This window comes from Triturus cristatus, chromosome 7 (genome assembly GCF_964204655.1).
Source record: "Triturus cristatus chromosome 7, aTriCri1.1, whole genome shotgun sequence".
In the NCBI taxonomy this organism is placed as follows: domain Eukaryota; kingdom Metazoa; phylum Chordata; class Amphibia; order Caudata; family Salamandridae; genus Triturus; species Triturus cristatus.
The window spans coordinates 1474683478-1474699884 of record NC_140590.1 but is presented as its reverse complement, the minus strand read 5'-3'; positions in this window follow the sequence as shown (position 1 = coordinate 1474699884).

Below are 16407 nucleotides of genomic sequence, written 5' to 3'. Positions count from 1 at the left end.
TCATTTTCTGTCAAAAAATTAAATAATAAAAAATTACCATTTTTGACCATCTGGAGAAAGTTAGACTGGTCACGGGTCATCGTTTTTCATCAGAAAATAGTTTTTTTGGACTGTAGAAAAATTGATTCAAAATGTCATTTGGATTGTGCCTCATGTTGAATAACTACTTTTTAAAGCCTCAATGTGATCAAAATTGGCATTTTTACAGACATTTTCTCCTACTCAGAAGCTTCTATTTTGACCAATTTCAGGCATTAAAATGACTCTAAACACACTTATTTCAGTTCCAAAAGTGATAATTCACATGCAATAGTCATTTACAGTCAAGAAATTAAATATTAAAAAATTACCATTTTTGACGATCTGAAGAAAGTTCGACAGGTCACGGGTCATCGTTTTTCATCAGAAAATTGATTTTTTGGACTGTAGAAAAATTGATTCAAAATGTCATTTGGATTGTGCCTCATGTTGAATAACTCCTTTTTAAAGCCTCAATGTGACCAAAATTGGCATTTTTTGCAGACTTTTTCTACTACTCAGAAGCCTCTATTTCAACCAATTTCAGGCATTAAAATGACTCTAAACACACTTATATTAGTTCCAAAAGTAATAATTCACATGCAATAGTCATTTTCTGTCAAAAAATTAAATAATAAAAAATTACCATTTTTGACCATCTGGAGAAAGTTAGACTGGTCACGGGTCATCGTTTTTCATCAGAAAATAGTTTTTTTGGACTGTAGAAAAATTGATTCAAAATGTCATTTGGATTGTGCCTCATGTTGAATAACTACTTTTTAAAGCCTCAATGTGATCAAAATTGGCATTTTTACAGACTTTTTCTCCTACTCAGAAACTTCTATTTCGACCAATTTCAGGCATTAAAATGACTCTAAACACACTTATTTTTGTTCCAAAAGTGATATTTCACATGCAAAAGTCATTTTGAGTCAAAAAATTAAATATTAAAAATTTACCATCTTTGACCATCTGGAGAAAATTCGACAGGTCACGGGTCATCGTTTTCATCAGAAAATTGATTTTTTGGACTGTAGAAAAATTGATTCAAAATGTCATTTGGATTGTGCCTCATGTTGAATAACTACTGTTTTAAGCCTCAATGTGACCAAAATTGGCATTTTTACAGACTTTTTCTCCTACTCAGAAGCTTCTATTTTGACCAATTTCAGGCATTAAAATGACTCTAAACACACTTATTTTTGTTCCAAAAGTGATATTTCACATGTAAAAGTCATTTTGAGTCAAAAAATTAAAAATTAAAAAATTACCATTTTTGACCAACTGGAGAAAGTTCGACATCTTTATAACTACTTTTTAAAGCCTCAATGTGACCAAAATTGCCATTTTTACAGACTTTTTCTCCTTCTCAGAAGCTTCTATTTTGACCAATTTCAGGCATTAAAATGACTCTAAACACACTTATATTAGTTCCAAAAGTGATAATTCACATGCAATAGTCATTTACTGTCAAAAAATTAAATATTAAAAAAATTACCATTTTTGACCATCTGGAGAAAGTTCGACAGGTCACGGGTCATCGTTTTTCATCAGAAAATGGATTTTTTGGACTGTAGAAAAATTGATTCAAAATGTCATTTGGATTGTGCCTCATGTTGAATAACTACTTTTTAAAGCCTCAATGTGACCAAAATTGCCATTTTTACAGACTTTTTCTCCTTCTCAGAAGCTTCTATTTTGACCAATTTCAGGCATTAAAATGACTCTAAACACACTTATATTAGTTCCAAAAGTGATAATTCACATGCAATAGTCATTTACTGTCAAAAAATTAAATATTAAAAAATTACCATTTTTGACGATCTGAAGAAAGTTCGACAGGTCACGGGTCATCGTTTTTCATCAGAAAATCGATTTTTTGGACTGTAGAAAAATTGATTCAAAATGTCATTTGGATTGTGCCTCATGTTGAATAAGTACTTTTTAAAGCCTCAATGTGACCAAAATTGCCATTCTTACAGACTTTTTCTCCTTCTCAGAAGCTTCTATTTTGACCAATTTCAGGCATTAAAATGACTCTAAACACACTTATATTAGTTCCAAACGTGATAATTCACATGCAATAGTCATTTACTGTCAAAAAATTAAATATTAAAAAATTACCATTTTTGACTATCTGGAGAAAGTTCGACAGGTCACGGGTCATCGTTTTTCATCAGAAAATTGATTTTTTGGACTGTAGAAAAATTGATTCAAAATGTCATTTGGATTGTGCCTCATGTTGAATAACTACTTTTTAAAGCCTCAATGTGACCAAAATTGGCATTTTTACAGACATTTTCTCCTACTCAGAAACTTCTATTTCGACCAATTTCAGGGATTAAAATGACTCTAAACACACTTATTTGTGTTCCAAAAGTGATATTTCACATGTAAAAGTCATTTTGAGTCAAAAAATTAAATAATAAAAAATTACCATTTTTGACCATCTGGAGAAAGTTTGACATCTTTATAACTACTTTTTAAAGCCTCAATGTGACCAAAATTGCCATTTTTACAGACTTTTTCTCCTTCTCAGAAGCTTCTATTTTGACCAATTTCAGGCATTAAAATGACTCTAAACACACTTATATTAGTTCCAAAAGTGATAATTCACATGCAATAGTCATTTACTGTCAAAAAATTAAATATTAAAAAATTACCATTTTTGACGATCTGGAGAAAGTTCGACAGGTCGGGTCATCGTTTTTCATCAGAAAATTGATTTTTTGGACTGTAGAAAAATTGATTCAAAATGTCATTTGGATTGTGCGTCATGTTGAATAACTCCTTTTTAAAGCCTCAATGTGACCACAATTGGCATTTTTACAGACATTTTCTCCTACTCAGAAACTTCTATTTCCACCAATTTCAGGGATTAAAATGACTCTAAACACACTTATTTTTGTTCCAAAAGTGATATTTCACATGCAAAAGTCATTTTGAGTCCAAAAATTAAAAATTAAAAAATTACCATTTTTGACCATCTGGAGAAAGTTCGACACCTTTATAACTACTTTTTAAAGCCTCAATGTGACCAAAATTGCCATTTTTACAGACTTTTTCTCCTTCTCAGAAGCTTCTATTTTGACCAATTTCAGGCATTAAAATGACTCTAAACACACTTATATTAGTTCCAAAACTGATAATTCACATGCAACAGTCATTTACTGTCAAAAAATTAAATATTAAAAAATTACCATTTTTGACCATCTGGAGAAAGTTCGACAGGTCACGGGTCATCGTTTTTCATCAGAAAATTGATTTTTTGGACTGTAGAAAAATTGATTCAAAATGTCATTTGGATTGTGCCTCATGTTGAATAACTACTTTTTAAAGCCTCAATGTGACCAAAATTGCCATTTTTACAGACTTTTTCTCCTTCTCAGAAGCTTCTATTTTGACCAATTTCAGGCATTAAAATGACTCTAAACACACTTATATTAGTTCCAAAAGTGATAATTCACATGCAAAAGTCATTTTGAGTCAAAAAATTAAATATTAAAAATTTACCATCTTTGACCATCTGGAGAAAGTTCGACAGGTCACGGGTCATCGTTTTCATCAGAAAATTGATTTTTTGGACTGTAGAAAAATTGATTCAAAATGTCATTTGGATGGTGCCTCATGTTGAATAACTACTTTTTAAAGCCTCAATGTGACCAAAATTGCCATTTTTATAGACTTTTTCTCCTACTCAGAAGCTTCTATTTTGACCAATTTCAGGCATTAAAATGACTCTAAACACACTTATTTCAGTTCCAAAAGTGATAATTCACATGCAATAGTCATTTACAATCAAGAAATTAAATATTAAAAAATTACCATTTTTGACGATCTGAAGAAAGTTCGACAGGTCACGGGTCATCGTTTTTCATCAGAAAATTGATTTTTTGGACTGTAGAAAAATTGATTCAAAATGTCATTTGGATTGTGCCTCATGTTGAATAAGTACTTTTTAAAGCCTCAATGTGACCAAAATTGCCATTCTTACAGACTTTTTCTCCTTCTCAGAAGCTTCTATTTTGACCAATTTCAGGCATTAAAATGACTCTAAACACACTTATATTAGTTCCAAAATTGATAATTCACATGCAATAGTCATTTACTGTCAAAAAATTAAATATTAAAAAATTACCATTTTTGACCATCTGGAGAATGTTCGACAGGTCACGGGTCATCGTTTTTCATCAGAAAATTGATTTTTTGGACTGTAGAAAAATTGATTCAAAATGTCATTTGGATTGTGCCTCATGTTGAATAATACTTTTTAAAGCCTCAATGTGACCAAAATTGCCATTTTTACAGACTTTTTCTTCTTCTCAGAAGCTTCTATTTTGACCAATTTCAGGCATTAAAATGACTCTAAACACACTTATATTAGTTCCAAAAGTGATAATTCACATGCAATAGTCATTTACTGTCAAAAAATTAAATATTAAAAAATTACCATTTTTGACGATCTGGAAAAAGTTCGACAGGTCGGGTCATCGTTTTTCATCAGAAAATAGTTTTTTTGGACTGTAGAAAAATTGATTCAAAATGTCATTTGGATTGTGCCTCATGTTGAATAACTACTTTTTAAAGCCTCAATGTGATCAAAATTGGCATTTTTACAGACTTTTTCTCCTACTCAGAAACTTCTATTTCGACCAATTTCAGGCATTAAAATGACTCTAAACACACTTATTTTTGTTCCAAAAGTGATATTTCACATGCAAAAGTCATTTTGAGTCAAAAAATTAAATATTAAAAATTTACCATCTTTGACCATCTGGAGAAAGTTCGACAGGTCACGGGTCATCGTTTTCATCAGAAAATTGATTTTTTGGACTGTAGAAAAATTGATTCAAAATGTCATTTGGGTTGTGCCTCATGTTGAATAACTACTTATTGAAGCCTCAATGTGACCAAAATTGGCATTTTTACAGACATTTTCTCCTACTCAGAAACTTCTATTTCGACCAATTTCAGGCATTAAAATGGCTCTAAACACACTTATTATTGTTCCAAAAGTGATATTTCACATGCAAAAGTCATTTTGAGTCAAAAAATTAAATATTAAAAAATTACCATTTTTGACGATCTGAAGAAAGTTCGACAGGTCACGGGTCATCGTTTTTCATCAGAAAATTGGTTTTTTGGACTGTAGAAAAATTGATTCAAAATGTCATTTGGATGGTGCCTCATGTTGAATAACTACTTTTTAAAGCCTCAATGTGACCAAAATTGCCATTTTTACAGACTTTTTCTCCTACTCAGAAGCTTCTATTTTGACCAATTTCAGGCATTAAAATGACTCTAAACACACTTATTTCAGTTCCAAAAGTGATAATTCACATGCAATAGTCATTTACAGTCAAGAAATTAAATATTAAAAAATTACCATTTTTGACGATCTGAAGAAAGTTCGACAGGTCACGGGTCATCGTTTTTCATCAGAAAATTGATTTTTTGGACTGTAGAAAAATTGATTCAAAATGTCATTTGGATTGTGCCTCATGTTGAATAACTCCTTTTTAAAGCCTCAATGTGACCAAAATTGGCATTTTTTGCAGACTTTTTCTACTACTCAGAAGCCTCTATTTCAACCAATTTCAGGCATTAAAATGACTCTAAACACACTTATATTAGTTCCAAAAGTAATAATTCACATGCACTAGTCATTTTCTGTCAAAAAATTAAATAATAAAAAATTACCATTTTTGACCATCTGGAGAAAGTTAGACTGGTCACGGGTCATCGTTTTTCATCAGAAAATAGTTTTTTTGGACTGTAGAAAAATTGATTCAAAATGTCATTTGGATTGTGCCTCATGTTGAATAACTACTTTTTAAAGCCTCAATGTGATCAAAATTGGCATTTTTACAGACATTTTCTCCTACTCAGAAGCTTCTATTTTGACCAATTTCAGGCATTAAAATGACTCTAAACACACTTATTTCAGTTCCAAAAGTGATAATTCACATGCAATAGTCATTTACAGTCAAGAAATTAAATATTAAAAAATTACCATTTTTGACGATCTGAAGAAAGTTCGACAGGTCACGGGTCATCGTTTTTCATCAGAAAATTGATTTTTTGGACTGTAGAAAAATTGATTCAAAATGTCATTTGGATTGTGCCTCATGTTGAATAACTCCTTTTTAAAGCCTCAATGTGACCAAAATTGGCATTTTTTGCAGACTTTTTCTACTACTCAGAAGCCTCTATTTCAACCAATTTCAGGCATTAAAATGACTCTAAACACACTTATATTAGTTCCAAAAGTAATAATTCACATGCAATAGTCATTTTCTGTCAAAAAATTAAATAATAAAAAATTACCATTTTTGACCATCTGGAGAAAGTTAGACTGGTCACGGGTCATCGTTTTTCATCAGAAAATAGTTTTTTTGGACTGTAGAAAAATTGATTCAAAATGTCATTTGGATTGTGCCTCATGTTGAATAACTACTTTTTAAAGCCTCAATGTGATCAAAATTGGCATTTTAACAGACTTTTTCTCCTACTCAGAAACTTCTATTTCGACCAATTTCAGGCATTAAAATGACTCTAAACACACTTATTTTTGTTCCAAAAGTGATATTTCACATGCAAAAGTCATTTTGAGTCAAAAAATTAAATATTAAAAATTTACCATCTTTGACCATCTGGAGAAAGTTCGACAGGTCACGGGTCATCGTTTTCATCAGAAAATTGATTTTTTGGACTGTAGAAAAATTGATTCAAAATGTCATTTGGATTGTGCCTCATGTTGAATAACTACTGTTTTAAGCCTCAATGTGACCAAAATTGGCATTTTTACAGACTTTTTCTCCTACTCAGAAGCTTCTATTTTGACCAATTTCAGGCATTAAAATGACTCTAAACACACTTATTTTTGTTCCAAAAGTGATATTTCACATGTAAAAGTCATTTTGAGTCAAAAAATTAAAAATTAAAAAATTACCATTTTTGACCAACTGGAGAAAGTTCGACATCTTTATAACTACTTTTTAAAGCCTCAATGTGACCAAAATTGCCATTTTTACAGACTTTTTCTCCTTCTCAGAAGCTTCTATTTTGACCAATTTCAGGCATTAAAATGACTCTAAACACACTTATATTAGTTCCAAAAGTGATAATTCACATGCAATAGTCATTTACTGTCAAAAAATTAAATATTAAAAAAATTACCATTTTTGACCATCTGGAGAAAGTTCGACAGGTCACGGGTCATCGTTTTTCATCAGAAAATGGATTTTTTGGACTGTAGAAAAATTGATTCAAAATGTCATTTGGATTGTGCCTCATGTTGAATAACTACTTTTTAAAGCCTCAATGTGACCAAAATTGCCATTTTTACAGACTTTTTCTCCTTCTCAGAAGCTTCTATTTTGACCAATTTCAGGCATTAAAATGACTCTAAACACACTTATATTAGTTCCAAAAGTGATAATTCACATGCAATAGTCATTTACTGTCAAAAAATTAAATATTAAAAAATTACCATTTTTGACTATCTGGAGAAAGTTCGACAGGTCACGGGTCATCGTTTTTCATCAGAAAATTGATTTTTTGGACTGTAGAAAAATTGATTCAAAATGTCATTTGGATTGTGCCTCATGTTGAATAACTACTTTTTAAAGCCTCAATGTGACCAAAATTGGCATTTTTACAGACTTTTTCTCCTACTCAGAAGCTTCTATTTTGACCAATTTCCGGCATTAAAATGACTCTAAACACACTTATTTTATTTTTAAAATTGATATTTCACATGCAAAAGTCATTTACTGTCAAAAAATTAAATATTAAAAAATTACAATTTTTGACCATCTGGAGAAAGTTCGACAGGTCACGGGTCATCGTTTTTCATCAGAAAATTGATTTTTTTGGACTGTAGAAAAATTGATTCAAAATGTCATTTGGATTGTGCCTCATGTTGAATAACTACTTTTTAAAGCCTCAATGTGACCAAAATTGGCATTTTTACAGACATTTTCTCCTACTCAGAAACTTCTATTTCCACCAATTTCAGGGATTAAAATGACTCTAAACACACTTATTTTTGTTCCAAAAGTGATATTTCACATGCAAAAGTCATTTTGAGTCAAAAAATTAAAAATTAAAAAATTACCATTTTTGACCATCTGGAGAAAGTTCGACATCTTTATAACTACTTTTTAAAGCCTCAATGTGACCAAAATTGCCATTTTTACAGACTTTTTCTCCTTCTCAGAAGCTTCTATTTTGACCAATTTCAGGCATTAAAATGACTCTAAACACACTTATATTAGTTCCAAAAGTGATAATTCACATGCAATAGTCATTTACTGTCAAAAAATTAAATATTAAAAAATTACCATTTTTGACTATCTGGAGAAAGTTCGACAGGTCACGGGTCATCGTTTTTCATCAGAAAATTGATTTTTTGGACTGTAGAAAAATTGATTCAAAATGTCATTTGGATTGTGCCTCATGTTGAATAACTACTTTTTAAAGCCTCAATGTGACCAAAATTGGCATTTTTACAGACATTTTCTCCTACTCAGAAACTTCTATTTCGACCAATTTCAGGGATTAAAATGACTCTAAACACACTTATTTGTGTTCCAAAAGTGATATTTCACATGTAAAAGTCATTTTGAGTCAAAAAATTAAATAATAAAAAATTACCATTTTTGACCATCTGGAGAAAGTTTGACATCTTTATAACTAATTTTTAAAGCCTCAATGTGACCAAAATTGCCATTTTTACAGACTTTTTCTCCTTCTCAGAAGCTTCTATTTTGACCAATTTCAGGCATTAAAATGACTCTAAACACACTTATATTAGTTCCAAAAGTGATAACTCACATGCAATAGTCATTTACTGTCAAAAAATTAAATATTAAAAAATTACCATTTTTGACGATCTGGAGAAAGTTCGACAGGTCGGGTCATCGTTTTTCATCAGAAAATTGATTTTTTGGACTGTAGAAAAATTGATTCAAAATATCATTTGGATTGTGCCTAATGTTGAATAACTACTTTTTAAAGCCTCAATGTGACCAAAATTGGCATTTTTTGCAGACTTTTTCTACTACTCAGAAGCCTCTATTTCAACCAATTTCAGGCATTAAAATGACTCTAAACACACTTATATTAGTTCCAAAAGTAATAATTCACATGCAATAGTCATTTTCTGTCAAAAAATTAAATAATAAAAAATTACCATTTTTGACCATCTGGAGAAAGTTAGACTGGTCACGGGTCATCGTTTTTCATCAGAAAATAGTTTTTTTGGACTGTAGAAAAATTTATTCAAAATGTCATTTGGATTGTGCCTCATGTTGAATAACTACTTTTTAAAGCCTCAATGTGATCAAAATTGGCATTTTTACAGACTTTTTCTCCTACTCAGAAACTTCTATTTCGACCGATTTCAGGCATTAAAATGACTCTAAACACACTTATTTTTGTTCCAAAAGTGATATTTCACATGCAAAAGTCATTTTGAGTCAAAAAATTAAATATTAAAAATTTACCATCTTTGACCATCTGGAGAAAGTTCGACAGGTCACGGGTCATCATTTTCATCAGAAAATTGATTTTTTGGACTGTAGAAAAATTGATTCAAAATGTCATTTGGGTTGTGCCTCATGTTGAATAACTACTTATTGAAGCCTCAATGTGACCAAAATTGGCATTTTTACAGACATTTTCTCCTACTCAGAAACTTCTATTTCGACCAATTTCAGGCATTAAAATGGCTCTAAACACACTTATTATTGTTCCAAAAGTGATATTTCACATGCAAAAGTCATTTTGAGTCAAAAAATTAAATATTAAAAAATTACCATTTTTGACGATCTGAAGAAAGTTCGACAGGTCACGGGTCATCGTTTTTCATCAGAAAATTGATTTTTTGGACTGTAGAAAAATTGATTCAAAATGTCATTTGGATGGTGCCTCATGTTGAATAATTACTTTTTAAAGCCTCAACGTGACCAAAATTGCCATTTTTACAGACTTTTTCTCCTACTCAGAAGCTTCTATTTTGACCAATTTCAGGCATTAAAATGACTCTAAACACACTTATTTCAGTTCCAAAAGTGATAATTCACATGCAATAGTCATTTACAGTCAAGAAATTAAATATTAAAAAATTACCATTTTTGACGATCTGAAGTAAGTTCGACAGGTCACGGGTCATCGTTTTTCATCAGAAAATTGATTTTTTGGACTGTAGAAAAATTGATTCAAAATGTCATTTGGATTGTGCCTCATGTTGAATAACTACTTTTTAAAGCCTCAATGTGACCAAAATTGGCATTTTTTGCAGACTTTTTCTACTACTCAGAAGCCTCTATTTCAACCAATTTCAGGCATTAAAATGACTCTAAACACACTTATATTAGTTCCAAAAGTAATAATTCACATGCAATAGTCATTTTCTGTCAAAAAATTAAATAATAAAAAATTACCATTTTTGACCATCTGGAGAAAGTTAGACTGGTCACGGGTCATCGTTTTTCATCAGAAAATAGTTTTTTTGGACTGTAGAAAAATTGATTCAAAATGTCATTTGGATTGTGCCTCATGTTGAATAACTACTTTTTAAAGCCTCAATGTGATCAAAATTGGCATTTTTACAGACTTTTTCTCCTACTCAGAAACTTCTATTTCGACCAATTTCAGGCATTAAAATGACTCTAAACACACTTATTTTTGTTCCAAAAGTGATATTTCACATGCAAAAGTCATTTTGAGTCACAAAATTAAATATTAAAAATTTACCATCTTTGACCATCTGGAGAAAGTTCGACAGGTCACGGGTCATCGTTTTCATCAGAAAATTGATTTTTTGGACTGTAGAAAAATTGATTCAAAATGTCATTTGGGTTGTGCCTCATGTTGAATAACTACTTATTGAAGCCTCAATGTGACCAAAATTGGCATTTTTACAGACATTTTCTCCTACTCAGAAACTTCTATTTCGACCAATTTCAGGCATTAAAATGGCTCTAAACACACTTATTATTGTTCCAAAGTGATATTTCACATGCAAAAGTCATTTTGAGTCAAAAAAATAAGTATTAAAAAATTACCATTTTTGACGATCTGAAGAAAGTTCGACAGGTCACGGGTCATCGTTTTTCATCAGAAAATTGATTTTTTGGACTGTAGAAAAATTGATTCAAAATGTCATTTGGATGGTGCCTCATGTTGAATAACTACTTTTTAAAGCCTCAATGTGACCAAAATTGCCATTTTTACAGACTTTTTCTACTACTCAGAAGCTTCTATTTTGACTAATTTCAGGCATTAAAATGACTCTAAACACACTTATATTACTACCAAAACTGATAATTCACATGCAATAGTCATTTAGTGTCAAGAAATTAAATATTAAAAAATTACCATTTTTGACCATCTGGAGAATGTTCAACAGGTCACGGGTCATCGTTTTTCATCAAAAAATTGATTTTTTGGACTGTAGAAAAATTGATTCAAAATGTCATTTGGATTGTGCCTCATGTTGAATAATTACTTTTTAAAGCCTCAATGAGACCAAAATTGCCATTTTTACAGACTTTTTCTCCTTCTCAGAAGCTTCTATTTTGACCAATTTCAGGCATTAAAATGACTCTAAACACAGTTATATTAGTTCCAAAAGTGATAATTCACATGCAATAGTCATTTACTGTCAAAAAATTAAATATTAAAAAATTACCATTTTTGACCATCTGGAGAAAGTCCGACAGGTCACGGGTCATCGTTTTTCATCAGAAAATTGATTTTTTGGATTGTAGAAAAATTGATTCAAAATGTCATTTGGATTGTGCCTCATGTTGAATAACTACTGTTTTAAGCCTCAATGTGACCAAAATTGGCATTTTTACAGACTTTTTCTCCTACTCAGAAGCTTCTATTTTGACCAATTTCAGGCATTAAAATGACTCTAAACACACTTATATTAGTTCCAAAATTGATATTTCACATGCAAAAGTCATTTTGAGTCAAAAAATTAAAAATTAAAAAATTACCACTTTTGACCATCTGGAGAAAGTTCGACATCTTTATAACTACTTTTTAAAGCCTCAATGTGACCAAAATTGCCATTTTTACAGACTTTTTCTCCTTCTCAGAAGCTTCTATTTTGACCAATTTCAGGCATTAAAATGACTCTAAACACACTTATATTAGTTCTAAAATTGATATTTCACATGCAAAAGTCATTTACTGTCAAAAAATTAAATATTAAAAAATTACCATTTTTGACCATCTGGAGAAAGTTCGACAGGTCACGGGTCATCGTTTTTCATCAGAAAATTGATTTTTTGGACTGTAGAAAAATTGATTCAAAATGTCATTTGGATTGTGCCTCATGTTGAATAACTACTTTTTAAAGCCTCAATGTGACCAAAATTGCCATTTTTACAGACTTTTTCTCCTTCTCAGAAGCTTCTATTTTGACCAATTTCAGGCATTAAAATGACTCTAAACACACTTATATTAGTTCCAAAAGTGATAATTCACATGCAATAGTCATTTACTGTCAAAAAATTAAATATTAAAAAATTACCATTTTTGACTATCTGGAGAAAGTTCGACAGGTCACGGGTCATCGTTTTTCATCAGAAAATTGATTTTTTGGACTGTAGAAAAATTGATTCAAAATGTCATTTGGATTGTGCCTCATGTTGAATAACTACTTTTTAAAGCCTCAATGTGACCAAAATTGGCATTTTTACAGACATTTTCTCCTACTCAGAAACTTCTATTTTGACCAATTTCAGGGATTAAAATGACTCTAAACACACTTATTTGTGTTCCAAAAGTGATATTTCACATGTAAAAGTCATTTTGAGTCAAAAAATTAAATAATAAAAAATTATCATTTTTGACCATCTGGAGAAAGTTTGACATCTTTATAACTACTTTTTAAAGCCTCAATGTGACCAAAATTGCCATTTTTACAGACTTTTTCTCCTTCTCAGAAGCTTCTATTTTGACCAATTTCAGGCATTAAAATGACTCTAAACACACTTATATTCGTTCCAAAAGTGATAATTCACATGCAATAGTCATTTACTGTCAAAAAATTAAATATTAAAAAATTACCATTTTTGACCATCTGGAGAAAGTTCGACAGGTCGGGTCATCGTTTTTCATCAGAAAATTGATTTTTTGGACTGTAGAAAAATTGATTCAAAATGTCATTTGGATTGTGCCTCATGTTGAATAACTATCTTTTTAAAGCCTCAATGTGACCAAAATTGGCATTTTTTGCAGACTTTTTCTACTACTCAGAAGTCTCTATTTCAACCAATTTCATGCATTAAAATGACTCTAAACACACTTATATTAGTTCCAAAAGTAATAATTCACATGCAATAGTCATTTTCTGTCAAAAAATTAAATAATAAAAAATTACCATTTTTGACCATCTGGAGAAAGTTAGACTGGTCACGGGTCATCGTTTTTCATCAGAAAATAGTTTTGTGGGACTGTAGAAAAATTGATTCAAAATGTCATTTGGATTGTGCCTCATGTTGAATAACTACTTTTTAAAGCCTCAATGTGACCAAAATTGGAATTTTTACAGACATTTTCTCCTACTCAGAAACTTCTATTTCCACCAATTTCAGGGATTAAAATGACTCTAAACACACTTATTTTTGTTCTCAAAGTGATATTTCACATGCAAAAGTCATTTTGAGTCAAAAAATTAAAAATTAAAAAATTACCATTTTTGACCATCTGGAGAAAGTTCGACATCTTTATAACTCCTTTTTAAAGCCTCAATGTGACCAAAATTGGCATTTTTACAGACATTTTCTCCTACTCAGAAACTTCTATTTCCACCAATTTCAGGGATTAAAATGACTCTAAACACACTTATTTTTGTTCCAAAAGTGATATTTCACATGCAAAAGTCATTTTGAGTCAAAAAATTAAAAATTAAAAAATTACCATTTTTGACCATCTGGAGAAAGTTCGACATCTTTATAACTACTTTTTAAAGCCTCAATGTGACCAAAATTGCCATTTTTACAGACTTTTTCTCCTTCTCAGAAGCTTCTATTTTGACCAATTTCAGGCATTAAAATGACTCTAAACACACTTATATTAGTTCCAAAAGTGATAATTCACATGCAATAGTCATTTACTGTCAAAAAATTAAATATTAAAAAATTAACATTTTTACCATCTGGAGAAAGTTCGACAGGTCACGGGTCATCGTTTTTCATCAGAAAATTGATTTTTTGGACTGTAGAAAAATTGATTCAAAATGTCATTTGGATTGTGCCTCATGTTGAATAACTACTTTTTAAAGCCTCAATGTGACCAAAATTGCCATTTTTACAGACTTTTTCTCCTTCTCAGAAGCTTCTATTTTGACCAATTTCATGCATTAAAATGACTCTAAACACACTTATGTTAGTTCCAAAAGTGATAATTCACATGCAATAGTCATTTACTGTCAAAAAATTAAATATTAAAAAATTACCATTTTTGAATATCTGGAGAAAGTTCGACAGGTCACGGGTCATCGTTTTTCATCAGAAAATTGATTTTTTGGACTGTAGAAAAATTGATTCAAAATGTCATTTGGGTTGTGCCTCATGTTGAATAACTACTTATTGAAGCCTCAATGTGACCAAAATTGGCATTTTTACAGACATTTTCTCCTACTCAGAAACTTCTATTTCGACCAATTTCAGGCATTAAAATGGCTCTAAACACACTTATTATTGTTCCAAAGTGATATTTCACATGCAAAAGTCATTTTGAGTCCAAAAAAAAAATATTAAAAAATTACCATTTTTGATGATCTGAAGAAAGTTCGACAGGTCACGGGTCATCATTTTTCATCAGAAAATTGATTTTTTGGACTGTAGAAAAATTGATTCAAAATGTCATTTGGATTGTGCCTCATGTTGAATAACTACTTTTTAAAGCCTCAATGTGACCAAAATTGCCATTTTTACAGACTTTTTCTCCTTCTCAGAAACTTCTATTTTGACCAATTTCAGGCATTAAAATGACTCTAAACACACTTATATTACTACCAAAAGTGATAATTCACATGCAATAGTCATTTACTGTCAAGAAATTAAATATTAAAAAATTACCATTTTTGACTATCTGGAGAATGTTCGACAGGTCACGGGTCATCGTTTTTCATCAAAAAATTGATTTTTTGGACTGTAGAAAAATTGATTCAAAATGTCATTTGGATTGTGCCTCATGTTGAATAACTACTTTTTAAAGCCTCAATTTGACCAAAATTGCAATTTTTACAGACTTTTTCTCCTTCTCAGAAGCTTCTATTTTGACCAATTTCAGGCATTAAAATGACTCTAAACACACTTATATTAGTTCCAAAAGTGATAATTCACATGCAATAGTCATTTACTGTCAAAAAATTAAATATTAAAAAATTACCATTTTTGACTATCTGGAGAAAGTTCGACAGGTCACGGGTCATCGTTTTTCATCAGAAAATTGATTTTTTGGACTGTAGAAAAATTGATTCAAAATGTCATTTGGATTGTGCCTCATGTTGAATAACTACTTTTTAAAGCCTCAATGTGACCAAAATTGGCATTTTTACAGACATTTTCTCCTACTCAGAAACTTCTATTTTGACCAATTTCAGGGATTAAAATGACTCTAAACACACTTATTTGTGTTCCAAAAGTGATATTTCACATGTAAAAGTCATTTTGAGTCAAAAAATTAAATAATAAAAAATTACCATTTTTGACCATCTGGAGAAAGTTTGACATCTTTATAACTACTTTTTAAAGCCTCAATGTGACCAAAATTGCCATTTTTACAGACTTTTTCTCCTTCTCAGAAGCTTCTATTTTGACCAATTTCAGGCATTAAAATGACTCTAAACACACTTATATTCGTTCCAAAAGTGATAATTCACATGCAATAGTCATTTACTGTCAAAAAATTAAATATTAAAAAATTACCATTTTTGACCATCTGGAGAAAGTTCGACAGGTCGGGTCATCGTTTTTCATCAGAAAATTGATTTTTTGGACTGTAGAAAAATTGATTCAAAATGTCATTTGGATTGTGCCTCATGTTGAATAACTATCTTTTTAAAGCCTCAATGTGACCAAAATTGGCATTTTTTGCAGACTTTTTCTACTACTCAGAAGTCTCTATTTCAACCAATTTCATGCATTAAAATGACTCTAAACACACTTATATTAGTTCCAAAAGTAATAATTCACATGCAATAGTCATTTTCTGTCAAAAAATTAAATAATAAAAAATTACCATTTTTGACCATCTGGAGAAAGTTAGACTGGTCACGGGTCATCGTTTTTCATCAGAAAATAGTTTTGTGGGACTGTAGAAAAATTGATTCAAAATGTCATTTGGATTGTGCCTCATGTT